We start from the raw sequence: 6,000 nt of genomic DNA on the forward strand, positions 1-6,000 counted from the left end.
AAGTTTGACCAAGAAGCTGGTCAAACCCTACCAGTGTGCTACCTCTGCTCCAACACAAGGAGTACGTGAAGCATTCAACCGTCCATCCACACTGTCAACAGGTTCTTATGAAGCACTTCTGCTGGGTTCCGGGATACAGTGGGGGAGGAAGACAGACACGGTCCTTATTCTTATGAAGCTACATGGTTTGGAGGGAAGGTAGACACAAACTGGGAATTGCGTGGTTCGGTAAACACCGTGATACGGGAAGCCCGGGAATATCCAGGAGGAACACCTGCTTTTTTTTTTTTTGGATGACTTCCAGGATGACATGACATTGTATTTAAAGCCTTAAGGGTGAGTAGGTGTTGGCAAGGCAACAAGGAAGGAGAATAACATCATTAAGAATATGGTGGTTTCAAGAAATTGAAAAAAAGCTTGAGATGGGTGACATATATACACTAATATGCACAAAATAGAAAACTAATAAAAAAATAAATAAATTTTAAAAAAAGAAAGAACACTTTCCTATTCATAGCGGGAAAAAAAGTATTGTGAGCTACCTTCTTTTTAATGTACACTGTATGTTTATTACATTAAAAAAGTCTATGAAGATTATAAATATGAAAATGGAATTATACTTTATTTTTATAAGTAAATATTTCCTTAAATTGGCCACACATAGTCATACACAGAACCTAGATGTCAACTCAGCTGAATATTTTATAATATTCATTCATTTACTTATTCTTTCAAAATATATTATTGAATATCTATTATGTGCCAGGCATTATTATAGGTATTGAAGATAAACAAAATTCCTGCTGTCAAAGTATATATGTATTTAAGCAGAATAGGCTCAATAAATAAATGAAATAAAAAGAAGAAAAATAGAAAAAAAAAAAAAGCTTGAGATGAGTGGGGGAGAGTTGAGGAAAATTAGGCTGGGAAGTTGGATAGAAGCCAGATTTAAAAAAAAAAAAAAAAAGCCTTGAGGGCCAAATTAAGAAGATATGTATATGTTTACTACAGGACTTCTCAGAGCCCTTAATTGGTAGGTATCTTAGTTTGCATTCCACCAGAAGCACACTAAGAATCAGAACAGAATTAGTTTGTTTGGGAGGTGATTTCAAAGAACTCCACTAGGGGAAGTGAGGACAATCAGTAAAGGTGCATTAATGAGCAGGCTGATCCCTGTGGACAGTGGGGTCTTGGTCCCTCAGGTGAGCTCTAGGAGACAGTGTAGATCATGCCTCAGAGTTTTCCCAACCAACACGCAAGGAAGCTGAGGAATTCTCTCCCTTATACTGTCTATCGTTGATTGATGTCTGCTTTCAAGGTCATTGATTCTCCAGTGCTTCCAGCTTGCCCTGCACCCTGGGTCAGGAGGAAAAGACAACAAATAACAGAACAAGAACCTAGGGCAAGAGCCGCAGGTGCGTACAGTAAGCAGGGTGTGCAGTGCATGTGGGCACAGCATGGACAGGGGCTGCTGCAGCAGGGTGATGGGGTCTGTGAAGTTTCAAGAGGGGAGATAAGGTTTGTGCATTTTCCAAATATATTTGACCATATCATACTTTTGTACAGAGCATCCTGAAAGACTAGTAGTTTCCATATAACACATTGTGAGCGTTCCTTGTCTAGGTCAGTGGTCAACACATTTTGTCTATAAAGGGCCAGACAATAAATATGTTTGGGCTTGCAGGCCATATGGTCTCTGTTATAGCATCTTCACTCTGTTGTATCATGAAAGCAGCCATAGACGACACGCAAATGACTGGCCATGGCTACGGTCCAGTGAAACTTTATTTACAAAATCAGGCAGCGGGGCCAGATTTGGCCCTTGACCTATCTATAGTTTGCTGACCCCTGGTCTAGATCATTCCTATAGCTCATCCAGCTCTAAGATTCTAAAACATGTTTGTGGTCATCCTGCTCAGCAGAAAGGTCTGATTGAGTGATTTTACAAAGCCTTCGCTACCTCCTTCCCATGTGGCTCCATGGTAAATGTGTCTCAGATCATAGTGCCTAGTCTCTCTGGAACCCATCCCAACCAGCCCTCTGCAGCAGCCTCTTCATCCCATTTTGCCCACAGCCTCTCTACTAGGGAAAAGTAACTGAGCCTAAATTTAATTACTTTGCTGGGGAAATAAAAATAGTGTTGTCCTGAGGCTGCCTGATGCCAGGAATTTTCCATGGCATGGGAAGAGAAAAAAATAAATAGCAGTTTGAAATAAACAAGTCCTACCCACACTTCAGCAGGGGCCTAGAAAGGTGTGAAGACTGGGGGAAGCAGGGGAGGGGGTGAGGTGGCAGGACCCCGCTCCCTCTTCTTTATTTTTGAAGTTGAAGACTTAGGACAATAGTCCCTCCTGATACGCCCACTTAACCTGCATTTATTGACCACCTAATGATGACAGGCATTCATTCCTTCATTCAGTAAACACATTTTAAGTGCCTAATTTGTGCACTGATTATTAAGAATTCTCAATAACTATTAAGAATTTCAGTGGTGACAGCAGAGCATTAAACCAAGCATGGACTCCTTCTAAGCACTGTGTGATTACATATGTCACACCCATGAAGCCAGCCTTGGTGCTTGATGTTATAAAGATACATGTGCTGTTACAAAGAAGACTCCATTGCTCGCCCTAGAGAAGTTACTATCCAAGGAGGGAGGGAAGATGTGTGTAATAAAAGACCTATCAGCGCTTCACCCCATCATTTTCGATTTCTTTACCGCTTTTGTCCACATCAGATCCCAGTGAGCATCCATATTCAACAGCCAGACCCTCCATCCCTTTGTTAATGTCTGACCACAGGCTGCTGGAGCCACTTTGCCTGAGAGCTCAGAGAACTCAAAGTCCTTCGCCAATGACTGACTTGTGTGGGAATCCATCTAATTGGCCCCTTGCCTCTGATGGGGTCAACTCTGAAGCCAGCTGTGCACTGACCCCCAGACCAACCTCCCCTGCAGCATTGAGTCACACCCTACCTTGGTTCCCTTCCCATCCTTCTTCCCACCTCCCTACCGGTTCTTCCTGGAGCACTTCCTAATGGATCACCTTGACACAAAAATCTCATGTCCGAGTCTGCCTTGGGGGAACCCAACCTAAGAACCATGCATATAAGTTATGGGGAAGTGAGGTTCAGAATGAGAAGTGCTATGACAGAGATCCTGAGAAAGCACTTGGCACATTCAGAGGTGAGGAAAAGTACATCCAGCTGGAGGGCTGTGAAGGGCATAGGTGGGAGGAATCGTGGATGAATTGGCATCCATGTTGGGTCTCAATTAATGGATGTTATTTTAAAAGGTTGAGATGAATGGTGAAAGCAGTTGGGAAGGGGGGTGGTCTTATGTTTATTCTCTGTTTATGCCTCCGGGTCTTCTCTGCACTCGTTTCTCCCTGCTCTGTGTCCGGGACAGCTGACCTGTGTGGATGGCACTAACAGGCAATCTTGCCTTCTGTCTTCTTGTTGGATTAGGCCAATGACCTCCGAGGTGATGGGAGGGTGGCGGAGTGTGAGACTTCTCCATAGAGCCCCTCCTTCTGTTTCCGGTAGCTGCTCCATCTCTTGCCCCTTCTGGTCTGGAGGTGGTCATGGGTAGCTGTGGGGACCGTCCCATCTCATGCTGGTTCGCCTCAACCCTGCCAACATCTATGTAAGTACGCAGTCTCTTTTTTAATCCTTCTGAGCTGCCTCATTTGAGGGTACCAACAGGAATGTGCTGGAAGCCTGACTCACACAGATATGAAGAGGATGAGGACAGTGCAGGTGAAATGAAGAGCTCAACCAAGGGCGCAGAAGCCAGACTCAAAGCTGCGACGAGAGTAGTGAGCTGAGAGCGTAGTAGGATTTAAACTACAAAGGTTGGTTACAGACAAAACGCGAACAGCCTCGAGCGGTAGCCTAAGGAGTTGGGACTTGGAGCCACAGTATGTCTGACCAGATGTACTTGGGGGGAGGTGCTCTGACAAAAGTGAGAAGGATACGCACTGAAGATAAACTGGAACGGAGCTGAAGGATTTGGAGCCTACTGCGGTGATGTAGTCAGAGCCAGATTCAAGTGCAGACCGGCTGGACAAGGTACAATTGGAAATGTAATGAGATGTAGAAAGCCATCTGTATCTGACCCCCACCTTGAAGCCTTTATTCATGCTGTTCCTATTGCCTGGTGCATGCTTCCTCCCTTGCCTGGCTAATTCCTTCTCACCTCCAGGTTTAGCTTAAACATTATTTCTCCCAGGAAGCTTGTGCTGGTCCTCCCTTCTGGACTGCCTGAGGTCCCCTTGTTAATGTGCTCATATAATGAATGTCTTGTACCTATTTAAAACAGATCATACTACACTATGGCTATTTAATTTTCCAAGTGCCCCTTTGCACCATAAGATCCGGGAGGGCAGAGATGATGTCTGTCTTGCTCACTATTGTTTCTTTAGAGCCCAGTCTAATTCCCTAGCAACAGATAAATATATAATGGATGGATGGACAAAAGGAAGGAAAGATGGATGGAATCAGTGGCCTCTGAACGTTGCTGTTAGAAAAGTGTCTTGACCTTGACTTTCTAGTATCTGTTTGGATAGAATCATTCATTCATCCTCCTGTGATATTTCTTAGGTTCTTCTTTCATTCTACAGCTGAGCTTCAGAAGTCTCATTTCAGAGAGTAATTAATAGAGTCATATGTCTTCTGAAAAGGTCGGAATCTCTGAGGCTCCTGGCATAAAAGAGAATACTGACAAGAGGATGCATTTGCCAAGAAAAAAAAAAAAAAAGGAAATTATGAGAAGCGTTTTGCAGAGTAAACATCATTAGGAGGAAGGAGTAATGAAGCTAAAATAAATGTTTCCTGTTGAAGCCTACTTTGCGTTACAAATCATGAAGGGGCTTGATTGGCTTGCCTGTTAGTGACAAATAGCCTGCAATTCATTTCTTTCTCCTGCTGACTTTTGGCCAACATGCTGCAAGATTCACGTAACTGTTATTTGACAACCCCTTTCTATATGTTGGGAGGAGGTGAGACAGGGCTTTGCCCAGAGAAACACCTGGCTTGGGGGACCAGCTCTACTGCACACTACTCCCAACCAGACACGCTGTTGTACCAATCAAGGCCCCTGCCTGGCACAGCTAACACACCCAAGCAGGCTAGTTGAGGAGACATTAACAAAGGAACCATTTACAGAAGTGTGGACAGGGTAAGAGAAACCAACAAGGGGTGATGTATCACCCTGGACCTAGTGACAGTGGGAGCTGCTGGTACCACTTCTGGAGCAGACATACTATCTACAATTTACAGGTGAGAAAACTGGAGTTGAGTCTCCCACCCAGGTGGTCCAAGGGAGGCTCAAAGAGGAAAACGTAGGGGACAGCATTTGGAAAACTGAAACTCTCTGAATGTATTACTGCATCATTCCCATCTCCTTGCCTCTACCACCTCCAGTCCGTGCTGCCCCCTTGAGTTTTGTTTGCTGTTCTTCAAACAAAGCACACTCCGTGGTTTTAAACAGGGGTCCCTTCATTCTAGAGGCTTTCACTGGCCACCTTTCCAACATTTGGGAGCATACATCTGCTGTCTTTGCTTACCTAGTGTCCATTCCCCCTTCTCACGACCGTACCTCAGTTTCCTCTTGAAAAATGAACGGGGTGGGCCATCAGAGGCACCCATAGAGCTTACCATCCTCCCTGAACCTTAGGTGGGCCCACAGTCACAAGGACCAGTTCAGGGATGGGCATGCATCCAATTCAAAGAGTTAGTGCTGAAAATGTGGTCGTTACTCATTAGTGAAAGGACTTCTCTTGGACTTTCTGGTGGCACAGTGGTTAAGAACCCACCTGCCAATGCAGGGGACACGGGTTCGAGCCCTGGTCCGGGAAGATCCCACAGGCCGCGGAGTAGCTAAGCCCATGCACCACAACTACTGGAGCCCACATGCTGCAACTACTGAAGCCCACGCACCTAGAGCCCCTGCTCTGCAACAAGAGAAGCCACCACAATGAGAAGCCTGCGCACCGCAACAAA

Source organism: Balaenoptera ricei, chromosome 11 (genome assembly GCF_028023285.1).
Source record: "Balaenoptera ricei isolate mBalRic1 chromosome 11, mBalRic1.hap2, whole genome shotgun sequence".
In the NCBI taxonomy this organism is placed as follows: domain Eukaryota; kingdom Metazoa; phylum Chordata; class Mammalia; order Artiodactyla; family Balaenopteridae; genus Balaenoptera; species Balaenoptera ricei.